Source organism: Myotis yumanensis, unplaced genomic scaffold (genome assembly GCF_028538775.1).
Source record: "Myotis yumanensis isolate MYYU_CA2020_CCGP unplaced genomic scaffold, mMyoYum1.0.hap1 SCAF_4, whole genome shotgun sequence".
In the NCBI taxonomy this organism is placed as follows: Eukaryota; Metazoa; Chordata; class Mammalia; order Chiroptera; family Vespertilionidae; genus Myotis; species Myotis yumanensis.
In genome coordinates, this window is record NW_027223755.1 from 90,037,716 (window position 1) to 90,063,270 (window position 25,555).

The 25,555-nt window shown below is 42.6% G+C and overlaps 1 protein-coding gene across 1 annotated transcript in view; it reads right to left on the minus strand.

Annotated features, from left to right (window-relative positions):
* BMERB1 (bMERB domain containing 1) overlaps window positions 1-25,555 on the minus strand; it is a 94,073-nt gene that overhangs the window by 67,772 nt on the left and 746 nt on the right. The gene's annotated exons all lie outside the window — the stretch shown is intronic.

Consider the following 25,555-nt stretch of genomic DNA (forward strand, 5'->3'; position numbering starts at 1 on the left):
TTGCCTTAAAGTAATGACATTTTCTTTCTGCCTCAAGTTAAGAAGTTTTAATTTGGTCTCAAAACGAACCGCATAAAATGAATTCACACATATGTGTCTCTCACATTCCAAACCTAGCTGAATGCCTTTAATTCAGCAATTCCACTTTTAAGAATTTATCCAGCCCTGACCGGTTTGGCTCAGCGGATACAGCATCGGCCTGCGGACTGAAGGGTCCCAGGTTCGATTCTGGTCAGGGGCATGTACCTTGGTTGCGGGCACATCCCCAGTGGGGGGGCGTGCAGGAGGCAGCTGATTGATGTTTCTCTCTCATCGATGTTTCTGACTATCCCTCTCCCTTTCTCTCTGTAAAAAATCAATAAAATATATATTTTTTTAAAGAATTTATCCAGAGGAAATAATGGGACAGATGTGCAAAAGTAAGAAAGATATTTATTGTAGCATTATTTATAAGAGCAAATATGTTAAATGGCCTAAATGTCCATCAATAGGGAATTGGTTGGGTATACCCAGACATTAGGAAATTATGCAACCATCAAAAAGGATGAGATAGCTCTATATTATTGACATAAAAAGATGGCATGGTACATTATCTATAATAATAAAAGGATAATATGCTAAGTAGACCAGACGTCATTCCAGACGTCCTTTCAGACGAAGCCAGGGCCGGAGTGAAGCCTGGGTCCTGGGTGCCAAAGGGAAGCTGGTGCTGGCAGCCGGGGGAAGGAAGGCCTACTCTTGCATGAATTTCATGCATCAGCCCTCTAGTTTGAGTGAAAAAAAAACTAAGCTATGTTTAGTGCACATAATATAATCCCCTTTATTAAAAAAATACATGTTGCCGTAACTGGTTTGGCTCAGTGGATAGAGCGTCGGCCTGCGGACTGAAAGGTCCCAGGTTCGATTCTGGTCAAGGGCATGTACCTTGGTTGCGGGCACATCCCCAGTGGGGGGTGTGCAGGAGGCAGCTGGTCGATGGTTCTCTCTCTCTCTCTCTCTCTCTCTCTCATCGATGTTTCTGACTCTCTATCTCTCTCCCTTCCTCTCTGTAAAAAATCAATAAAAAAATATTTAAAAAAAATACATGTTAATATAGCCTATATAATAAAAGGCTAATATGCAAATTATCCCCTCGGGAGTTCAACCGGGAGACCGGGAGTTCGATTGCTTGCTATGATGTGTGCTGACCACCAGGGGGCGGCACGGCCAGGACAGGTGACCAGCGGCATTGGCGGGGTGCTGAGGGAGCGAGGGAAGGAGGAGGCAGAGAACTTGATCGGCCCTGATTGCCAGCCAGGCCTACAGACCCTACTCAAGCACAAATTTTGTGCACCAGGCCTCTAGTTTCCAACGAAAGACTGGAAAGATATATGCCCAATCTGATGGCAGTTTGAGGTTGGGGAATGGCTTTTACTTTCTACTTTTTACACTTCTATATTGTTTGAGTTGTTATAAAGAGTATGACTTTATAAAGACTTCTTTAAAAGCTTACTGACTGTATCTATGCAATAAATGCCACTAAATTACTTCAGTCTCATAAGTCTCAGCCACTTGAAGAGAAAGGAAAATGTCAACTTGATTAGCCAGAATTGCTGCAAAGAACAGACAGATGTTCACTACAGCCCTTGCAGAGAACACAGTGGCAAAGTCAGGCCAGAGGAGTCCTGGTTCCATTATATTGGTTAAATGCCTTACTGATTAATACCGTGTCAAATGTATATTCCTTAAAACAAAGCTGTTTTCTGTCTTAACATCTAATTAACATGAGCCCTGCTTTGTTGATTTGGTTATCATGCATCCAATATATCAGCTCATTCTTAATATTTTTCTCTTCTGGGGCAGCAGTCACTCTCAGCATCACAGTACCTGGCCACAGATAAAGAGAGGGTGACCAGTTGGTACGGTTCACCATTGGGTAGCAAATGCCTTCTCAACCCTTGCAATCTCCGTACAATTTCCTGGGATATGAGACTTTTCAATGCTAAACTCAGGACAGACCCAGACAAACCAGGATGGTTGAACACTCCCTGTTGCATATTTTTTCAAATTACATTTTTCTACTCTTCCCCTATTCACCACCGCAAGAGATTATTAATGCTACAGAGCCCATTTGAGTGATTTCTCACAACGTACTCATTATAACTAAATTCCACCAACCAAACTGTTTCTCTGTTCAAAGGAGGCCTTTCAAGTGGAATTTCCTGAGCGTCAATTTCCATTTCCCCTGCTCGGTCCCTCAGGAACTTCATGGTATAATAGAGCAGCAGTCTTGATCTTGTAGCTTAACACAAAGTCATATTGGATTGGGGTGGTATCCAAACACAGGTGATTTTAAGATGGGCCCAGGGAGAGAAACTGACTCAAGGGAGACAGGTAGGCCTGGAAACTTGACTGTTCTTGGTTGTTTCCAAAGGCTGGCTTGAGAAAGGCTTGTTAACACCTATAGGCTTCACCACTTTGCACCAAAGCAGTTGATATTTAATCATAGGCTATGGCTAGGCTTATAATGATTACAAGTGAGAAAACAGAATGAAAAAAAAATCAGTTAGGTTTTAGCAGAATGTCATTAGTTTTGATACTGTGGTCTGATTTGGGTATAGCTTGACTTTCAACTATGTTTAAACATATTATACTACATGCCCCTATCATTTCAACACAAAGGAATGGGAATTAATATTTAAAGCTCTGTTTTTTGAGAATTTAAAAGAACTGTTGAGGTCACAAAAGACCCTCTTCTGGGAGACTGAAAGTTTTTTGATCCTAGATGCAAGGTTTCATGTATTTTAGATTACCTCCACTGTTAGAACAGCGGAATCTTAGTAAATGTCCTAGACTGACAGTTCAATTAGGCTTTAGGAGTTAGAAAAAAATTTTTTTTAAATATTTTATTGATATTTTTACAGAGGGGAAGGGAGAGGGATAGAGAGAAACATCGATGAGAGAAAAACATCGATCAGCTGCCTCCTGCACACCCCCAACTGGGGATGTGCCCGCAACCAAGGTACATGCCCTTGACCAGAATCGAACCTGGGACCCTTCAGTCCGCAGGCCAACGCTCTATCCACTGAGCCAAACCAGCTAGGGCAGAGTTAAAAAATTTTATATTTATTTTTTTAAAGAGAATTTTATATTTATTCTTTTTTTAAAAATCCATGGGAGCCTCCAACAGAGTAACTCCTCTTTTAAAAAAATGTTTTTATTGATTTTAGGGAGAGAGAGAAACATTTATGAACTGCCTCCTGCTAGCCCCCTACTGGGGATCGAGCCTGAAACTCAAGCATGTGCCCTGACTGGGAACTGAACCTGAGACCATTTGGTACATGGGACAATGCTCAACCAACTGAGCCACACTGGCCAGGGCTATTTCTTCTTTTTTAATTGTCGTTAGAAATAGGGGGACCTGATAGTTCTCTTGAAAATACAAAATATGCTTGAGTTTAATAGGCAATAGAACTTGGCATGTGGGAAGAAAAAATATTTTAGTATTTTTTCCTCTCATTTTTGGATGTGGCTAACTTTTCTATTTGTTCATTTCCAGCCTTGAAAGTGAGTGGCACCTCATATTTGACTGCCTGGAGGGGCGGGGGCAGAAAGTTCACTGTGGTACCTCTGGCATCCTGACTAAGTTTTACCCCATACCCACAAAGCATGAATGAGCCTACTATCTACAGAAAAGCCTTTCTGGATTGAATATCATAGAGCCAAAAAAAAAGAAAAGAAAGAGAGAAAGAAAGAGAAAGCTATTAGTTAAAACAGCATTCTAGAAGGAGTTCTAATATCAGAAAAGACTGTAATAGTCAAACTTTCTCTCCAAGAACTTATGCGCTGACCAGGTCTGCTGGCTGAGGTGTTTGTCTCTTCTCATCTCCCTCCTTTTATAAAGATTTTTATTTGGGGATAAATTTAGATTTACAGAAAAGTGGCCAAATAATACAGAGAGTTCCCATGTATAGTCACCCAATTTCCCCCAATGTTAACATCTTACAGAATGATAGTATGCTTGTCAAAATTAAGAATTTAACATTGGTACATTACTGTCCACCAAACCAGAGACTTGGTTTGAATTTACCAGTTTTCTGGTAAATAGAACACATTGCTATTAGCATCTCCCTTTGTTAAGGAGACAGAGCCTATGCTATCTTAATCAGAATAAACAGCCTCGGTTCCCTTTTCTCATTAGCATGCGTTAAAAATAAGACAACAGGCCCAAGATGGAGTCACTTATGCTAGGCTCCACGTCACCAAACCCAGACTTAACTTAATCACAATTTCCACTTTCCCAGAAATGGAACCTTCAACCAGTCAATCAGGAATCACCTTATCAGCTTAGCTGGGTCATCTGCCTCGCAAACGCCTGCCATCCTCTACAGGAAAGTAACCTTGCAATAACTCACCCACTTTTTCACCTAGTACAGCTTTGTTCCTGCTCCTTTCTGCCTGTAAATCTCTTCCTTGTGCATCTCTTCGGAGCTCCTTTCTGGCTACTAGACTGGGTGACGCCCGATTCATGAGTTGTTCAATAAATCCAGTAAGAGCTTTAAAATGTATTCAGTTGGATTTTGTTTTTTAACAAGTATATTCTCTCATTGATCATGTTTATTTATTTTTTCATTCATTCTACAGATATTACTTGAGCACTTGTCAAGTGCTGGGCAAATAAAACAGGCAAGACTGATCGGATACCTCCTGTACCCATCCTGCAATCTAGGTGTGTGTTTTGACTGGGAATGGAACCCACAACCCTTCGCTGCACAGGATGATGCTTCAACCAATTGAGCTACCTGGCCAGGGCCAGCTCCTAGTCTTTGTAAGGCCTGGCTATTTAGTGTTTTCTTGATTCTGGCAGGATTTTCATATGCTTCCAATAAACTTCTTTTTTTTTTCTCCTTAAGCTCCTGTGCTATGCAAACATATTAAATGTGACCCATTAAAGATGTACACAGAGGAAAAAAAAGGTGTACACAGAGTGGCCTGGTGTATATAATCACACATAGGTCTAAGTGAAATAAAAGTTGCACAAAATAATCCTCACCAAGTACCTTAGCTGCATCTTTACAGCTTCTCTTCTTTTTTGTTTTTTAAATTCTGGCTGCAACCCCTTAAACTGATTCGAAGTCTCCTTGGTGGGTTGCCCAACACTTGGAAAGCCTCTGAGTTATCCAGAATCAACCTCTGTTGCTTGCAAATAATCCTATCTCCCATGTGTGAAAACCCCCAAAATGAGTACCTACAAACCCTACAAACTTTTCTCTTGGGTACTGCCTTCTCCTTAGCTACAGGACAAGCTCTGTGAGCAAAAGGCCAATGAATGATGGTTAGGAGGAGCCAAGCAGAAGAGCCAGAACTTTCTCCTATAGCAATCCAAAACTCAGCTGCGATCTGACCACCTTTTACATGCCAGTCATTTGCCTCGGCCAGGGACCCCCTCTCTGCCAGTTTTTCCATAGTCCATGAGCTAAGAATAGCCTCTTCATTTCTAAATGGTTGAAGAAAAGCAAAAGAAGAAGAATATTCCATGACACGGGAAAATGATATGAAATTTAAATTTATAATGAACCCAGCCATGCCATTTGTTCAGATATTCATCTATGGGCAGCTTTGCATGTGAAGGAGACCAATCTAACTGCATCAGGGGTGCATTTTAGAGCGAGGAGGGAAATAAGGTTTGGTTGGGAGGGAGAGAAGGCGTGGATTATGGAGGGTGGGGAACACCAGCTGATATCCAATTAAAACGTTAAAAACAAACAACCAACAAAATGGAACAGAGGAGTTTGTAACTGGTGACGGAGGCAAGGGAAGTTTTTGTGAAAGGGACACATGGGCTGAAGAGAGAGTGAAAAAGGCACTACTGGTCCACAGCAGAGTGGGCAGAACTGAGGGCAGGAGGCAGGTTCATGCACCTCTGGAGAGTCCTACAGTCAAGAAATTAAAGACTCCTACAGTCAAGAAACCTACGTCACTAAATTTCACCCAGCAACTTCCAAACTTAAGACAGTCCTCCCCTTTACTTAGAAAACCTATTAACAGCTGCTGTGCCTCACAACACGGTTTAGAAAAAGCTGCCTTCAAGAAAAGGCTCACAGTCACACGAGAAATCATTTTATTGGACAATGAGCATCCAGATGGCTGATTTTATACATGCGGCAGAAAGGCAAATAGATACATGGATTTCTATCTTTAAATCCTGCCTCTGATGTGCTCCTTTGTGGAAACACCAGACCTTTCTTTGTACACCAAGCAGCTAGGAAGCAATCAAACACAGAGCGGTTAGACTCACAGTCAACTTCAAGCTGCTTTGCTTTATTTTTAGATAATAGAAATGGCAGCTGAGTAAATACTGTAAAATCGAGATACCTGATTCCCATCCCACAGAGGCCAAAGTAATTTCTCGTTCAAGACCATTTTTAGAAGCTTGTTAGCTGCTTGCCCAGTATCCTTACCTCCCCAGGAAGTAAAGCCAACTTTCTTCAGTTGCTTAAAAATCAAATAACTCGATGCAATTGGCAAATGTATGTTAAATTCCTAGTGTATGCCACCCCCCAGTGTTAACAGCCAGCCTCCTCTTCAAAAGGAAGACCCATTTACCAGGCAGGATTGGTAGCTGTCAGCCACAGGATAATATAGTCATGCCCTATACTTTAAAATATGTATTTATGTTATAAATATAAGTTGAATATAAATATTACAAAAGTATAATATATAAATATGTGAGATACACACACACACATATATATATATGATCATTTTAGTTTGCAGAGCAGCTAAATGGGTAACGAGCAAGTACTGGATTTACCCACTGTCAGCTTTAATCAAGCTGAACATCTGGATGATGCTTTTATTTTTATTGATTTCATTTTTTAAAATTGATTTCAGGGAGGAAGGGAAAGGGAGAGAGAGACAGAAACATCAGTGATGATAGAATCATTGATCAGCTGCCTCCTGCACACTCCACACTGGGGATGGAGCCCGAAACCTGGGCATGTGCCCTGACAGGAAATCGAACTGTGATCCCCTGGTTCATAGGTCGACACTCAACCACTGAGCCATGCCGGCCAGGCTGGATGATGCTTTTAAAAATCAATAAAGTGTCCAGCATTTGGCATCAAGAGATGAACTTCTGGATAATTAACGGGCTGAATTTTCCAGTCTTCTCTGAACTCCATGTTTCCAAAGCTCAGCCTTTCAATGGTCTAGGTTTCATTTGAAGTCATTGTCTTCTCTAAAGGATAATTTTCTTAACTGTAATTCTTGAAAACTTAGTAGCTTTCTTTGTGTTTGAAAACTGTGCTTGATTAAGAACCTGAATTCTCATTGCTTCCCCTTCAGGAGGGCGTACAGGTAATGTAGGGAGGGAATGTATGGCTCTAGAGGTCACCTCTCCAGGTTATCCCATGCTGGTCTTTCATCGTCTTTGCCGTGTTTCACAACTCTGTAAGTAGTAGGTAACTGATAACACAAAAATAATTCTCATATGCATGCAATCCTCTCCTGCCTGGTAGAGATCCAATTGACTTCCCCCTCCTTCATGGAAAATTCTGTTTTACTTTCCTTTGCTCTTTCTTTCAATATCCCTGATCTATAAGTCAGTCTATTTAGATTCTTTTGAATCAGTTATAACATCTATTTGGTTCCTGCATTGATTTAGTAGAATAAAATCTTGAACACCCATTCATTGTTATATCTTTGTGAGTCACGATTTTACCTTTTTTTTCTGAACAGCATCTTTTAATAGCAACATAGGAAGATACATTAATTCTTTTCCCATATTCCCTCACATATGCCTTTGTCTCCTGCCCCATGCCCCATTAGAATTATGGGTAAATTTCTACAGCAACTGACACGTTGTCAGGTAGTAGTAGGCTGTTTCTTTGAAAAACGCATTAGCTGATGGATAATTATTTTTTCTAAATACAGTGTATTGTGTTTCCTTTCTTCAGAAAAGGAGCTAAATTACTGGAGCAGCTGGTCCACCAAATATAGGTGATGCATCTCTCCATCCATGACAAATTTTTGAATAATGGTGCTAATAATAATAGCAATCGTATCTTTTGTATTCAGAAGCGGATGACTGATCTAGGGCAACAGGACCCGTGGGTTGAATTGTTTTCCCAAGAGCAATGACAGACTTGCAATTGAGGATTTAATCATTTATTTTGCTGAGAGATTTCAGGTGTTGGCCATCGTGGTCTGGTAGAGAAAGTCCTCTATTAGCAAGGGAACTCTTATTTACTCAATAGCTTTTGAAAATACAGGATAAATGGCTTCAATTTCTATTGCTACTGCCTACCTTGAGCACTTGGGAAAATTCATTTCCCTTTGACAACGGGTTCCTAATCCATTCAGAAGGGAGGAGGGGGAAATGGGCTCATTGTGTTAAAAGCTATTCAAGGGATTCCAACATGCAAACAGAGTTGGAAACTGCACAAGATTAGACTATCCCCAGCAATCTTTTTTATCCTATGCCCTATAGATGCAATTGGACATAAACATAGACAGGTGTATACAGACACATCTATGCTAAAAAAATCACCTAAGAACATTAAAAAACAAACAAACAAACCTAGGCATTCTCACCCCACCTAAAAGAGTGCTCATTTCAGTTTGCAAAAATTGAGATGCCGTCTGTCATCCTGGTCCCTTTCATTATTGCCTGGGCACACTTTGGGGTGGTAATAAAGAAGAAATGATCAGCCCTTGGATATGGGTAATGTTTCAGAGAAAACTTAGAGTCAAGGTTCTCTAGGCCAAAATAAATCCCTCTCATTTGGTAGAGTTAAGGGCTACTGTTGGAAGGGTATTTCTATTCATCCACCTGAAGCATTTTCTTTGTTGTAAATGAAAGTGACAATTTCTTTCTCACTTCAGTTTGCAGTAAGTAGAAATCTTCCCAGGCAGGAATGCCCTGAAGAAAATCAAATCCATTTTGCATGGGGTGATTTCTTTATGCTTCAGGAAACTCATAATCATGTTTCTCTTGGCTTAACCCTGAGCACATCCAACACAGTGCTGCGTGTGTGTGTGTGTGTGTGTGTGTGTACACAGAAAACAGAGATCTAGATAAAAAGAGGGCAGAAACCTAGGGACCAAGATAAAGAGACAAAATAGGAAAATTCTTTGGACTTGTCTGCATCCTAAAACTTGAGTATCTGTATCAAAATAAGATTTGATCTGATCAGTGGTTCTCAATTGAGGACAATTTTGCCCCTCTACGGGACATTCAGCAATGCCTGGAACTGGGCAGGAGCAGGGGGGTGTGGTGGTGCCATTGGCATCTGGTTGGTAGGTGCTGCTAAACATCCTATAATGCAAAGGACAGACCCCCACAACACAGAATTACCCAGCCCAAAATGTCAATGCCAATAGTGCCAAGGTTGAGACAGACTCCAAATATCCTTCCAGGCCTAAAACATTGAGACACTGAAACAAAACTTCCAGTCCCAAGTAAGAAGTCCATTGCTATGGATTGAATTGTGTCCCCCCAAATCCATATGTTGAAGTCCTAATCCTTAATGTGACTCTACTTCAGTGGTTCTCAACCTTGGCTGCACATTAGAATCACCTGAGAATCTTTTTAAAATCCTGATTTCTGGGCCTCATCCTCCGGAAATTCTGTTTCTTTGTTACTAATGTTGTGGCCCCACCCCATAACAAAGAAACAGAACAGGGGTCCTCAAACTACGGCCTGCGGGCCACGTGCAAATACAAATATTGTATTTGTTCCCGTTTTGTTTTTGTACTTCAAAATAAGATATGTGCAGTGTGCACAGGAATTTGTTCATAGTTTGTTTTTTTTTAATTATAGTCCGGCCCTCCAACGGTCTGAGGGACAGTGAACTGGCCCCCTGTTTAAAAAGTTTGAGGACCTCTGAAACAGAATTTCCAGAGGATGAGGCCCAGAAATCAGGATTTTAAAAAGATTCCCAGGTGATTCTAATGTGCAGCCAAGGTTGAGAACCACTGCTCTACTTGGAGATAGGACCTATAAGGAGGCAATTAAGGTTAACTGAGGTTAACAGGACAGGATTAGAGTCCTTATAAGAAGAAACATCAGAGAGCCCTCTCCCTCTCCCTCTCCCTCTCCCTCTCCCTCTCCCTCTCCCTCTTCTCCCTCTCCCTCTTCTCCCTCTCCCTCTTCTCCCTCTCCCTCTTCTCCCTCTCCCTCTTCTCCCTCTCCCTCTCCCTCTTCTCCCTCTCCCTCTCCCTCTCCCTCTTCTCCCTCTCCCTCTCCCTCTTCTCCCTCTCCCTCTTCTCCCTCTCCCTCTCCCTCTTCTCCCTCTCCCTCTCCCTCTCCCTCTCCCTCTCCCTCTCCCTCTCCCTCTCCCTCTATCATGTTCTCACACAAGAGGTCATGTGAGCACACCGTGAGAAGGCAGCCTCCTACAAGCCAAAGAGAAAAGGCTTAGAATGAAACCTCCCTCACCAGTACCTTGATCTTGCACTGCCAGCCTCCAAAACTGTGAGAAATAAACTCCTGTTGTTTGAGTCACCCAGGCTATGGTATTCTAATATGGCTGGCCAAGCAGACTAACACAGCTATTTATAGCCATTGGCATTGCTAACATCTCCTTATGTGTTTACTGTACTGTGCTAAGCATTACATATACCTTATCACACTTACTCCTCAATATGCCCTACAGAAGAGTAAGTGAAGGCCCAGAGAGATCACATAACTAGCCTAAAATCAACCAGTTAGTTAGTGGGAGAGGCGAGCTTTGAACCCAAGCAGTCCGACCCTTAGTTAAGAATTCATTTATTCGGCCCTAATAGGTTTGGCTCAGTGGATAGAGCGTCGGCCTCTGGACTGAAGGGTCCCAGGTTCGATTCCGGTCAAGGGCATGTACCTTGGTTGCGGGCACATCCCCAGTGGGGAGTGTGCAGGAGGCAGCTGATCGATGTTTCTCTCTCATCGATGTTTCTAACTCTCTATCCCTCTCCCTTCCTCTCTGTAAAAAATCAATAAAATATATTTTTAAAAGAAGAATTCATGTATTCTATTATCACAAAATACCACCTCCGGAAACTGTCTATCTACCTGAAATTATAAACTTCCAAGGGAAGACAGAATAAAGAAAAGAATTAGAGCTGAGTGACATTGCCAGAGATTGTGAAAGTCAAAACTCTCTGTATTATCCTCAAAAAGTCAAACATAAAATTGCCACATGGCCTAGAAATTCCACTCCTAGGTATAAACCCAAAAGAATTAAAAATGAGCACTCAAACAAGTATGTGTTCGCCAATGTTTATAGCAGCACTGTTCGTAATAGCCAAAGGGTAGGAACAACTCAAATATCCATTACCTGATAAATGAATAAAACAGAATGTGGTCTATTCATCAATGGAATATTATTCGGCCATTAAAAGGAATGAAGTACTGCTCTAGCCAGTTTGGCTCCGTGGATAGGGGAAGGGTCCTGGGTTCAATTCTGTTCAGGTGCACATGCCTGGGTTACGGGCTTGAACCCCAGTAGGGGGCGTGCAGGAGGCAGTCGATCAACGATTGATCGCTCATCGATGTTTCTATCTCTTTCTCCTGATCCCTTTCTCTCTGAAATGAATAAAAATCTATTTTTTAAAAAAGGGATGAAGTCCTGATACATGCTACAACATTGGTGAACCACAAAAACATTAGGCTAAGTGAAAGCAGCCAGACACAAAAGGTCACATATTATATCATTTCATTTATATGAAACATCTAGAATGGGTAAATCCATAGAGACAAAAGCAGTAGCTGCCAGGGTCTGGGGAAGGGGTGCATGGGGAGGGACTATTTAATGGGTATGTGGTTTCCTTTTTGGATGAAGAAATATTTGGGAATTAGGTAGAGGTGATGGTTGCACACTGTGAAGGTACTAAATGCCATTGAATTGCACACTTTAAAATGGTTAAGGGTTAATTTTATGGTCATGAATTTTAACTAAAAAAAAAAATCTCAGTAGAGAAGAAAAACATATTAAAGTTAACCTCCTCCTGGCTTTGGATAAGCATCTACAATAATAAAAGCATAATATGCAAATTGACCGAACGGCAGAACAGCGAAACGACCATCCGGATGACCTTCCGGACGACCTTCCAGACGAAGCCGGGGCTGCGAGGGCTGAGGCCTACTCTTGCACGAATTTTGTGCATGGGGCCTCTAGTATGAGAAATAAAGCGCTGCTGTAAGGGGGAACTGATCCCTAGGAAAGTGGACCTCTCAGCTTCTGGAACCCAGCCAGGCCACTCGGCCCCTGCCGGCTGCTATTCTGGATGTCAGATGTCATTTGCACTGGTTGTAATCACCAAGATGTGCTCTGGGGACACCCTCCCTATGTCTGTTTGGACAAGATGAAGATGGATGGATCCTGGAGGGGTGGGTAGCAGGTTTCTGGCATTGACACAGCACAGCAAGCAGGGGGTGGGTGAAATGGTCTCACCTGGCCTGCGGGGTGTGGAAGAACCAAATGGAACCAAGATGGAAACAATTTAAGCACTTTGGTTCCTTATCAAAATGATAGCCACTTTCAAGAGCTACCTACTAAAAGCATTTCACCCCTGGCATAGGGCCTGGGCAAATCTCCAGCTTTCGGCTCTCTTAATTCCTTCCTGGACTGAGGAGGGTGCTATAGACTAAACGTTTATGTTCCTTGTCCCCAAGTTGGTACATTAAAATCTAATCCCCAATGTGATGGTACTAGGAGGTGGGGTCTTTGGGAGGTGATTAGGTCAGGGGGTGGAGCCCTCATAAATGGGATTAGCGCCCTTATTAAAGATCCCAGAGGGCTCCCTCACCCCTTCTTGTAGCTTGAGGACACAGCTACAAGACGGTCCATGAACCAGGAAGCCTTCACCAGACACTGAATCTGCTGGCACCTTAATCCTGGATTTCCAGCCCCAGAACTGTGAGAAAGAAATTCCTGTGGTTTATAAGCCATCCAGTCTTAGGTCAAACAGCCTAAGACAAAGAGTATAAACACAGGAAGAAAAACACTGAGTTAAGGAAAAACTGGCTTGTCCCTTCCTTTGCTCATTGTTGCCTACTTTCCAAATGTATCTCTGAGACCAGGATTATTGAGAGGGAATTGTTTTGTTCTTCAGCCCTGGGGACCACCAGGAGAGAGCTGGCAGGTAGAAACTACAATGAGAGAAGGTCTAGATGAGAATGGGCAGCACTGTGACCACCCAGATCTTTAAAATAGGGCCCATGAACTATTTCAGATACCTTTCCCTCTTAAAGATGTGGGATACCATGCTGGCCGGGTGGCTCAGTGGGTTGGAGCGGCGTCCTGTAGACCAAAAAGGATGCAGGTTTCATTCCCCAGTCAGGGCACATACCTAGGTTGTGGGTCAATCCCTGGTCATGGTGCATACAGGAGGCAACTGATCAATGTTTCTCTCTCACATCGATGTTTCCCTTCCTTTCTCTCTCTCTAAAATCAATAAACATATCCTCAGGTGAGGATTTAAAAAAATTAAAGATATGGAATACCAATGAAATTTAATATAGTTGGAAGCTTACAAATAACCACGGAGGGAAGGAAATGGACTTTTTAACCAGACTGTCCTAGATTCAAATCCCTTTCCTATTGATTAATGGGACGAGATTTTTAGCTCTCTGCCCCGGGATTTACACACACACACACACACACACACACACACAGATGCATCTATTGTATATGTACTGGACACAGACAGACAGACAGAAAATTTTTTTTTTTTACAAAAATGAGATCCTGTACCATACATTTTCCTGGATCTCATTTTCCCCCCTCAGTAATACCTCGAAAACAACTGTTATTATTCTAATTTATTCCTTTTTAATGGCTCCATAACATTTCACAATGGATTAACAATAATTTATTCAACCATTCTTCTACTGATAGGTCTTCACTTTGTGTCCAGTTTTTTTTTTTGTTTTTTTTTTGCACGTTTCCTTGTATGCTGGTGTTTTTATTTCTGTTGGATATAGTCCCAGGAGTCAGACTGCTGGGTCAAAGCGTAGGAGTACTTTAAATTTTAATAGATGTTATCTAATTGCTTTCCCAAAAGGCTGGAACACTCAACAGTTCCACCAGCAGCGTCTAAGATGACTCTGTTCTCTGCCTGAAATTAAAAGGCCTTTTAATGGACCAGTACATTTAATGTGGCCACGCTGTTGTTTTGTTTCTGTCGTCCCAGAAAGGTGTGCCTGGCTGTGAATGGTGTGCCCCACCTTTGCTGACATCTAGGAATCAAAGAGATACGGTACAGGGAAAGCACTAGCCCAGCCTACACAGCATTCCCAGGGCACCGCCAGTTTGCAATAATGGCATCTGTTCCCCTTGCTCTGTATCTGACCTGAAATTCTCCAGCCCTTCCCACAAAGCAAGAATGCTAATACTAAGCATCAGGAACAAACCATCCAAACCAGGAGATGGGCGGGCGATTGAGACCAAGACTCCAACTAACCACATTTAGTTTTCAATTAGATGATTTCAAAGGTTTACAAAACACGATTAAGTCATTTGCACCTCCGTCTTTGCACATTAACGGCCGCCCCATTCCGCAACGATTGATTGAATGAGAGGCTTCTAAGAGCTGGGCAGTGTGGTAGACACCGCGCATCCAGCATTTAGCAGTGAATATGACACAGGGCTTCTGCGGTCATGGCTCTCGCAGGAAGACAGGATCAAATCATTGCCCTGGGGTTAGCCCATAACGCTTGGTTTGACCCTATTAGGACTCATCTTCTCAAGGGCCTGCAAAAACATGCCTGTAACAAAACAAACAAATTAATCTCTGGACAACATGTAGCTAAGAGGGCATTAGGGTCAGCAAACTGACTGCATTCTGTTTCTGAAGGGCTGGGAGGAATGGCATCCCCTCTCCTTTGGTTTTACATCATTGAAAATAGGGACTGTCCCCAGTAGACCTTTCCTCCCAGCTTGATTGTGGTGTAATTGACAAACAAAATGGTAAGATACTTAAAGTGCACCCAGTGGTGATTTGACATATGTATTGTGAAAGGTTTACCCCCTTCTGGTTAATTAACACATTCATCACCTCATATATTTACCTTTTTGTGTGTGAGAGAACATTTAAGTTCTACCCTCTTAGCAAATTTCAATTACACAATGCAGCACTATCAACTATATAGTCCCTACATTTTATATGAGAGCCTCAGACCTTATTCATCTCATAACTGATAGTTTATACCTTTTTTTTTTTTTTTTTTAACCAACCTCTCCCTATTTCTCTCATCCTCCAGACCCTGGCAACCACTTTTCTACTCTCCGTTTCTATGAATTTGACTCTTTTGGGGGAGGGTTGCACATGAAAGTGATAACCACACAGTGTGTGTCTTTCTCTGTCTGACTTATCTCACTTAGCACAATGCCCTCAAGGTCCATCTATGTTGTTGCAAATGACAAATGGCGTATCTTTCTCGTGGCTGGTAATATTTCATTGTAGATACAACCCACATCTTTATCCACTCACTTGTTGGTGGACACTTAGGTTGTTTCTGTAGCCTGGCTATTGTGAAAAATGCTGCAATGAGCACAGGCGTGCAGCTGTCTCTTCATTTCCTTTGCATGTGTACCCAGAAGTGGGGTTGCTGGATCCTATGGTAATTCTATTTTTACCAGGAGACCTTAAATCATCTGAAAGCATGGACTAGATGTATCTACTCAAAGTGCTACTGTACTCTCAAGAACTAAGCACAGTACCTGGCCCATCAGTAAATATGTGTTGAATGGATGAGAGAATGGATAGAGGGATGGATGAGTAGATGAATGAATGATTTACCCCTTTGTGAATTTAAAAGGAACACAATAATTAGTGTCATGCATGGTGGTCATTTTCTAATTGGGATTTTTAGGGAATCCAGACATACCTGTTACCATCTTGTAATGCAGTTGTTGTTTGTGTGTTACTTATATAAACACACCCCTGCCAGCCCTAGTCTGGTGCATCCTGGACTGTTGTGTCCTTGCTCAGTCCTTACCAGCTCTACCCCTACCCTGGGGTGAGCCCTTAACCTGTTTCCCCACTCCCAAAGGAGCATGGCAACTCCTGCTCTTTGCCCTTTCTTGTAAAGAGTAAATTAGAAAACATAGGAGTATAAAGTGGAGAGTGCTATACAAGCATGAAGTAATTACTATTACTTCTCTCGAATCCATAATCCCTGCACCTCTTTTTTATTGATTTATTTTAGAGAGAGAGAGGAAGGAAGAGAGAAAGAGAGAGAGAGAGAGACATAGATTTGTCATTCCACTCATTTATACATTGTTAGTTAGCTCTTGTATGTTCCCTGACCAGGGATGAAACCCGAAACCTAGGCGAATTGGGGGACAACACTCTAACCAACTGAGCTACTAGTATTTGGCCAGGGCCTCCATGTACCTCTTTAAACCCTATTGGGCAGTACTGATGTTGTTGTATTTAAATTCCTAAGACCCCAGGCTAACAACACTGTTATTTCTCACCCAGCACATTGCCTGCACTTAGAAGACCCTCTGGCTTTCCTATCTGTAAGAAAACACGTTTTATCCCTTCCAGATATCTGATTAGCTCTTTCATCCCAAACCACTGCCACTGATTTAGAACCCAGCCCATGTGAACTCATGATCTGATGATTTCAAAACCCACCTGGTTGGTTTTACCCCCACCCCCCCGTCCACCCCTCCTCCAACCAGGCCCCTGCCTTTCCACCCAGCCTGCAAACCCTGTCAGATAAGTCGTCCTAAAAATGCTATTCTTTGTCCCTTGTCCTGCAATGGCTCCATACAGCCTGTCACTTTTAATCTGCCAAGTCCAGTGACCCTGCTCAACCAATCTTATACTTCTCACACTCCTCCAATGCAGCCAAGTTCATGCATGCCTCCGGCAACCCACACACATGCATTGTCACTTCCATGTTTTTCTCGAGGCTGGTGCACCCATTTGAACTTTCATCTTTTCCTTTTCTACAGTTGTTTCAATACTACCTGCTTTATGTTCTGTTCTATCAACATCACCAACAACACTATCACCACCATTTACTGAGAGCACCAGGCTCTGTGCAAGGGCTTTTGCACAATAGCTCATTGAATCGTCTTCATTACCCTATGAGGCAGGTCTTATGATTATCTCCACTTTATAGATAAGAAGGATGGGATTCAGAAAGGTTAAGGAACCAGCCAAGGTAACACAGCTAATACATGGTAAAGCCAGGGTTCAAGTACAGCCCCCATTTGGGAAAACTATCCTGCCCTCTATTGTCCACGAAGTCTTTCTTGACCACCCAACGGAGGCCTTTCCCTGCGAAGCAACCAGTGTTCTTCAAAACAGAAAGGGTCTTCCCACTGCACTTCTGTGAATGTCTTCAAGCTTCCCCTCTAGTGTCACCCCGAAGGTGCTTTGAAGTTGTAAGATGTCAGTCCTCAAGTTGACAAGAGACGTGTTTGTAACAGAAAAGGCAATAAATGAGCCAGAGAACAGAATCAGTACTAAGAAACATGGGAAAGTGTCTAACTGTATCTGTCTATTCAGTGGTTCTCAACCTTCCTAATGCCGCGACCCTTTAATACAGTTCCTCATGTTGTGGTGACCCCCAAATTCATTGTTACAAATTGAACATCATTAAAGCATAGTGATTAATCACAAAAACAATATGTAATTATATATGTGTTTTCCAATGGTCTTAGGCGACCCCTGTGAAAGGGTCGTTCGACCCCCAAAGGGGTCGCGATCCACAGGTTGAGAACCGCTGGTCTATATCAATGGCAGCCTCAATGAATCCCAGAAAATAAGAAAGGATTGCCCTACCCAGTTTGGCTCAGTGGATAGAGCATCGGCCTGCAGGCTCAAAGGGTCCTGAGTTCGATTCTGGTCAAGGGTACTTACCCTCAGTTGCAGGCTCCTCCCTGGCCCAGGCCCGAGTTGGAGCACATGCAGGAGGCAACCAATCGATGTGTTTCCCTCACATCGGTATTTCTCTCTCTTTCCCTCTCTCTTCCACTCTCTCTAAAAATCAACGGAAAAATAGACTCTGATGAGGATTAAAATTTAAACAATTTTTTTAAAAGGAAGGATTAAGTCATCTATGCTGGGTTCAAGTTCTGGCCCTACCACTTATTTGCAGTGTAACATTGACTTACCCTGTCTGAGCCTCAGTTCCCTCATCTGTAAACTAGAGCAATAAATGACTCCATTTCACATTACATCATAGGGTGTTTTGTAAGGAGTAAATTCGAGGACACATACTAGTATGTGACACATGCACAGATCAGGCACTCAGGCGGTGCTCACTGCATGTTATTTCTTATAATCATTCTCTTCTACTGCCTTTAGAATTGCTGTTTTTGCTTTTTTAGTGGTCCCTGTCTATAGAGATATTTAACTTAAAAATAATTATTAACAAGTCTGACTCTATTCTAGGAATCTGGTCCCTGCAGGAAATGGGGAGTTGAGCCTTCTTTTATCCAGCCTCCTATGAACATACCCTGGGCTCCGAAATGCACTCACCTCCTGCTTTGGTGTTGTTGAGTTAGGAGAGTAAGAAACTAGGAAAATTCATTGGCAAGTAGAATGCGGAAACTGAGGCAGTTGAACAAACTGGACGAGCAATTTATATCCAGATACAGAAGGCACCTCCCTAGAGATAATATCTAGGCCTCAGTTATATTTCAGCTCCAGGCCCAGAAAAGCAGCAAAACCAGTGGGGTGATGCCAGGACCAGCTGCTATGACTAATAAATTACCCCCTGCCCTGGCGCTGACCAATCAGTAGAGACCACGACCCTGAAAGAGAACACCTGGGAAACTGACGAATATTCTGCTGAAACCTTCCCCTGAGACCTCCCCTAGGATTCCTGCTTGCAAGAGATAAAACCCTCAAGACCAAGGACCCAGCTCAGGCTCTCCCTCTGGGGAGCACTCCTGTGCCATTCCCTTCACCCTTGGGGGAGCTTCTGTCACTTCTTTCCCCACAGGCACAAATCTCCTAAATTCTAAGGGACCCCATGAGACTTGCAACCAGGGGAGCAATGGGCAGCGGCAAGCAGCAGAAAGAGGATTGGTACAGAGACTCCTTAAGGGTGGGGTATGGGTCTTCTTCTTCTCTGTACTTCTGAGGCTAGCACATAGTAGGGGCTCAAGCATGTTGGATGAGTGAATATTGAAGGAATGAATGGACTACAGGGTAAGCATCCTTGGGGGACCTTTCTGAGTGATGTTCTGAAAGGCAGCACTAAAACTGCAGGTTCACCCAAGTAATAGGTGGTTCACAGTGGTGAACCAGACAGACCCCTAGTTCCCTGATGAAGAGCCAAGGAGACATAAACAGGAACAAAATGCTAGTATGTGGACCTGGCCTTCAGGATCGTCATGGAGGCCCTGGCCAAATACCTACCAAGGATCGTCAGCTTACCTGAAATGCCCTCCTCCCCTCTCCTCACCTATTGAAACCCTGCTTAGCCCACAGGACCAATGCAATTACTCTTCTTTGCTGGCACACTGAGCCCCCAAGAGAGAGCCAATCTCTTTTTCTCATTTCCCACTTGTACCTTCATTTAGTGTTTGTTTCATATTACTGGTATTGTAAATTGTGGTGTTCACTATATCTGTGTCCCCACACTCCCCAAATATGTAAGCTCCTTAAGAGTGGGGGCTGTGTCTTATTTCATCTCTAATCTCTGCGGCATCTAGCACTGTGCCGGGAATAACAGACATTGGCTAGGAACATTTAGAGTCAGAGAGGGCTAGGATCAGGCTCCAGCTCTGTCACTTACGACCTTTGTGACCTCTGGCAAGCTTCTTCACCTCTCTGGGCCTCAGTTTCCCCAAATGTAAAAAGGATAAGAAGTCTGTTGACCTAATAGACTTGTCATGAGAATTTAATAAGTTCAAGCTCTTACATAAAACTCATTAACTTCTATTATTATTAATAAGTGTTTAATAATTAATCAGAGACCAAGAGCAGGCACAATGGATTTTTCCTTCAAATTAACACATAAGAAGGAAATGCTTGCAAAAATGAAACTTAAAGTTGTGAACAAACATGGAGAAAAGTAAATAATAGGGTTTGTTCAAACGATATACTAGACACTATCATATTCATACTCTTCACGTTTCTGCTATTATAGTTCCTACAATGTTAGACACTCAATTGTCCACCCAGGCCCAGTGCAGAGACTATACATCTCTTAAGTTTTAACCCAATGCTCAGTCTCCCAGAAGACAGCCCACGCTGCCTTTACCCTTATCACACCTTTCACACTCAAGGAAATGCCTATGACTTATCCAAAATGGGATTGGTTAGAAAGGAACCAGGGACTGCAGAGAAGGCTAAGTATATTGATCACCACTTGCTCCCTATGGTTTATTCTCCATCCAATAGCCCACGTGACCTTTTAAAGCAAAAACAGCTCATGTGAGTCTCAAGCTTAACCATCGTCAACATGCATAATTTTTCATTGTTAATCCTCACCACAGGATATTTTTCCATTGATTTTTAGGGAGAGTGGAAAAGAGAGGGAAAGACAGAGAGAAACACATTGATTGGTTGCCTCCTGCATGAGCCCTGAGCAGGGCCGGGGCTGGGGAGGAGCCTGCAACCAAGGTACTGCGCCCTTGACCAAAATCAAACCTGGGACCCTTTGGTCCACAGGCCAACGCTCTATCTACTGAGCCAAACCTGCTAGGGCTAAAATGCATAGTTTTAAAATATATATATTTTTATTGATTTCAGAGAGGAAGGCAGAGGGAGAGGGAGAGATAGAAACCTCAATGATGAGAGAGAATCACTGATCAGCTGCCTCCTACATGCCTCACACTGGGGATCGAGCCTACAACCTGGGCTTGTGCCCCAACTTGGAATCGAACCATGACCTCCTGGTTCATAGTTTGATGCTCAACCACTGAGCCACGCTGGCCGGGCAAGATGCATACTTTTTTAAAACCACAACCTACAAGGCCCTACCTTGTATGGCTCTTCTTTGATTCATCTCCACTCTCTCCCCTACTTCTAGCCACCCTGGCCACCTGTCTCTTCCTGTGACACATCAAGGGCCTTTGTATTTGCTGCCTGGATCCCTGACATTTACTTGGCAAAATGTCACCTCCTTGAAGAAGCATTTCCTGACCACTGGATAGGTAATACCCACCCCTTACTAATTTCTATGTAACACTTATTCGCTAAACTACATTATTTGTTTGTTTACGGATTATCTGACACCTTCACTCCCAACCCAGGTCCTACTTTCCCCTGAGGGGAAGAAGCTCCCTGGGGACAGGAACCTTGTCTATCTTGCTCCAAACTGTATCTTCAGCCCCTAGAACACTGCCTGGCACTCAATACCATTTACCGGATGAATAAATGAGGATTGGGGAGCAGACTACAGTCATTTTCAGTTTTTATTTTTATATTTCAGATGAATGTGAATTTTTCCATAAACTGCATGTACTACTTGGGTAATAAGAAAAAAGAAAATAATGCCAAAATGAAATGAAATTGAAATAATAAAATTAGCATATTTAACAAAACGGATGAAAGCAACATAAAACCTTTCCCCAAAATCTATTATATAGATTGCCAGTAATTCATATCCACTCTGTTTATTAAACCTGAAACACTGGCCAATTTAATGATCTGTTTGCAAATCAGGACACAACCATGGACTTTTAAATAATAGTTCTCTCTCCTGGGCTCATAGTAAGATTGCTGTGTGAGCTTTCCACTTTATTCCAATCTCCTACACCCAAGTGCATTTTTTTTTTTTTACCTTTCTGCTTTTGCCAATGCTGTGACCTCTCATGGAATGTCCTCCCCCAACTTCTCCTGTCCAAAATCATCCTTTAAGGCACATTTAAATCTATCAAGAAATGGCCACAACCAACATACTTTGCTTCTAAAAAGCTCTGTGTTTTGTCAAAAGGCATCCTGTCTTTGTGTCTCCCTCAATCAATTACAGTTGGTTGAAAGCAATATTTTTATATATATAACTACACTGAAATGTCACTATACATTTTCCAACTGAATAAAAAAAAATCACTGCTAGCGGGAAAATCCGGTCAAAGGCAGACGGGAGAAATTGCTTAGATATCTTTCTCAAATGAGAAAATACCAGGTGGTTTTCAAGGGTTCTAAAGTCATTTCCCACGCATTCCCATGAGGAGGAAGATGGTATATACACAATCATTACCTGGATTTTACAAAAAAAAAAAAATGAATGCAAGGAAAACTGACTAGGAAGCTTGGAATAATCTCTTCCAATGTTATTGGGCACCAACCACTTATGTCCTGTTATAACAACCAGTCAGCATTGATTGAGTGTTTACAGTGTGCGAGGCACTGTGCTAAATGCATTATATACATTACTAGAGGCCCGATGCACGAAATTCATGCAAGAGTAGGCCTTCCTTCCCCCGGCTGCTGGCACTGGCTTTCCTCTGGCATCCAGGACCCGGGCTTCTCTTGCAGCCCCGGTTTCGTCTGGAAGGACGTCTGGAAGGATGTCCGGTCTAATTAGCATATTATGCTTTTATTATTATAGATTATTATAGATCTTATTTACTCCTCCCAATAGCCCAAAGTGATCATTAGTAGTAGTATCCTATTGGAAAGGGTCACTGAGAGGTCACTACCTATAGACCTTTGAGCTGGATAGGGGCATTTGGAGGCTCCTCATGCCCTCCCCTGTCCTTGGAATGTGTACTCTGCTCATTATTCCCATAGTGGAAGCTATTCCAACGAGGTAGCCTTGAAAGAATAAGATGTTGTTGGGACCATTTGGACAACATATGTGACTGAACCCCATTAAGGCTGCTATATAAACTTTAAGATTCTGGTTTGGGGTGCAAAGATCTACTAGTCTTGTGGCAACCAAGACTTGTAGGTAATTTGTCTGGCTTATTATCCCTGGCACCTACCAATCTGGAGTGGTCTGCTTTTGTCTTCAGCCTCTCCTTGCCCTCATATGCTGGGGCCAGTTTCAGATTTCACCCAAAAAGCTCCCAAGGTTTTGAACCAACATATTTCCATTTCACAGAGGAGGTAACTGATGCACGGAGACGCTCAGCAATTTTCCCAGGATGACAAGGCAACAAAGTGTTAGAGCTGATTTGAAGCCATTTTGCCTGATTTCAAAACACCCATTCTTTGCCACTCTAACATACCTTTTTTCTATTCTAAAAACTATAGTTAACATTAAAGATAGCAGTTAATATAACCTTAACTAAAAATTACCAGTTCTAGACTATTTTTACCCTTTTCAATTATTTTTAAGTAACACAAACTCAGTGTTCAACATAAATTAATTAAATATGGGTAGAAGTTAAATTGAGCCTGTCTTATTTTTAATGGGCCTCTCTTTTTCTCCAGCATTTCATGCATTGCAACATTGATTTGACAATTGTATGCCAGAAAGTCAATAGTACTAATTTTCACACTTCATTAATAAATAAATGGAGGCCTCAGAAGTTATGGGATGGATCCACAGATCCCCTGGGAATGGAGAGGGAGTTCTAATAAAGCCACTTCAATCAAACAATGCCAAGCTGTAGACAAGAGTTTAGAGATCAAAACATGCTCAAGGTAATAATCCCAGACTTAAAATTTAAAAGTGGGACTCTAGGTCAGAGCTTTAAGAAGATTTCAAGTCTGAATAAACAACAAGAAAAAAAAGCAGATTTGAGGATCCACGCAAAAGTGGATCAGACACTGTGGTCTTGCATCTGAATAGAAAACAAGAGTCAGAGTCTTCCGTGGTTTGGAACCGAGAAGATAAGAAAGCCTTTCTGCCAGGCTTTTTAACAACTGGCAGCCTAAGACATGGAAGCACAAAAATGCCAGGAGCTCAAATGCTATACATTGGATATGCACAGCAATTTTTCTATATGCTTGAAAATTTTCCTAATATAATGGTGAGAATATTAAAGAGGGATTTATTAGGGAACTATTAGGAAACTGACCAGCGTTGGAGTTTTGGTCCCGGGTGTTGCTTTATGTAATTCCTCGCAAAAGGATAAAAGCAGGTTCCTTCTACAGATGAAGTAATGAAATAATCAAAGCAGCCAATATGTATTGAGCACTTACCTTGAGCTCTGCATACCTTATCTTACTGAATATTCACAATTAAGCTATAGGGTAGGTAACTTATTATCTCCATTTCAGAGAATGGAGGCAGAGTGAGGCTTAGAAATGTGCCAATGTCATCACATAGCCAGCAAGAGACAGAGCCAGCATTCAAACCCAGGGCTTATTTGAATATAGCTCTTATTCTGCACATTCTTTTTTATTACTATTGTTGATTTCAGAGAGGAGGGAGAGAGAGAGAGAGAGAGAGAGAGAGAGAGAGATCAGTGATGAGAATCATTGATTAGCTGCCTCCTGCACGCCCCCTATTGGGGATTGAGCCCACAACTCTGGCATGTGCCTTGACTGGGAATCGAACCGGTTCATAGGTCGACACTCAACCACTGAGCCACACCAGCCAGGCTGCACATTCTTTCAAGGCCACTGTGAACTCCAGAGACCAACAGGGCTGCCATATACTTATAACATGACTGAATGTGTTCTGGAACTCTCAACAGATTTAGAAAGCTTCCTGAAAACATGAAAGTACTAAGCCTTCATGTTAAAAGCAGAAAGGGGCCACGGGGTCCAAACTAGGGTTCAAATCCTGGCTCTGCCACTCAAGTCACATCAGCTAGCAAGCTCTAGTTTTCCCATCTAAATAAGGGAGCCACCTCGGGAGGTTGTGGTGGAGATAGAATGAGATGGTGCATTTAAAGTTCTTCCACAGGAGCATGGCAATCCACCACTAAAAGACACCATTGTGGGTATTGTTTTTAAACTTGCAGGAGGCAGAGACCCTCGGCCCTGTTATGCCAAAGTACCAAAGCCAAAGGCATTTGAAAGAATGAAACAGGAGGAAAGACCAATATTTTAAAAGGAGGTTGGGAGCACTATGTATTCCAGGTGCAAAACTAAGACAATTGATTGTTATTTCAACTTGAACCCGCGAGAACCAGAATACAACTGAGCCATTCCAGGAAGATTTTCTGAATTTGTCATTACAGGCATGAAGAAAGCAGACACACACACACACACACACACACTTCCACCGGGTGAAGGCAGGAAAAGAGCACATTCACAATAGTTGGGTCCAACATAGCTCTGAGATTGGTGCTGAGCAGGGTCACTCACTGCGAAGGCAGGAAGCTGAGGGTCCTGGGGGAGGAGGAGAGGGCCTTTCCCCGCCCAGCAGGAGGCACGGTCTAGAGCAGGCAAGGCAAGGGCAGGGGCACAAGAAAGCGCCCTGGGTTTGCAGGGAGGGCTGGTGACCCCGGGGTCCCTGCGGCTGCCTCTATACTTTGAGGGCAGGAGTTTCATTCAACTATTGCATCCTATTAATTAAAAGCAAAAAAGCTTGTTTTATTTGGAAATGTTGCTGACCCCTAAATACCGTGGAGAGACCGAGCAAACACAGTAAGTCGGTTTCTGAGCTACCTTCTAGGATTGTGCCCAAAGCGAAGACTTTGAGTCGAGGAAGGAAGGAGAGAGTGTGCACAGGGTTAACCTCCCTCTAGTCTAGCCCCTTTCTTCGCACCCGGAACCC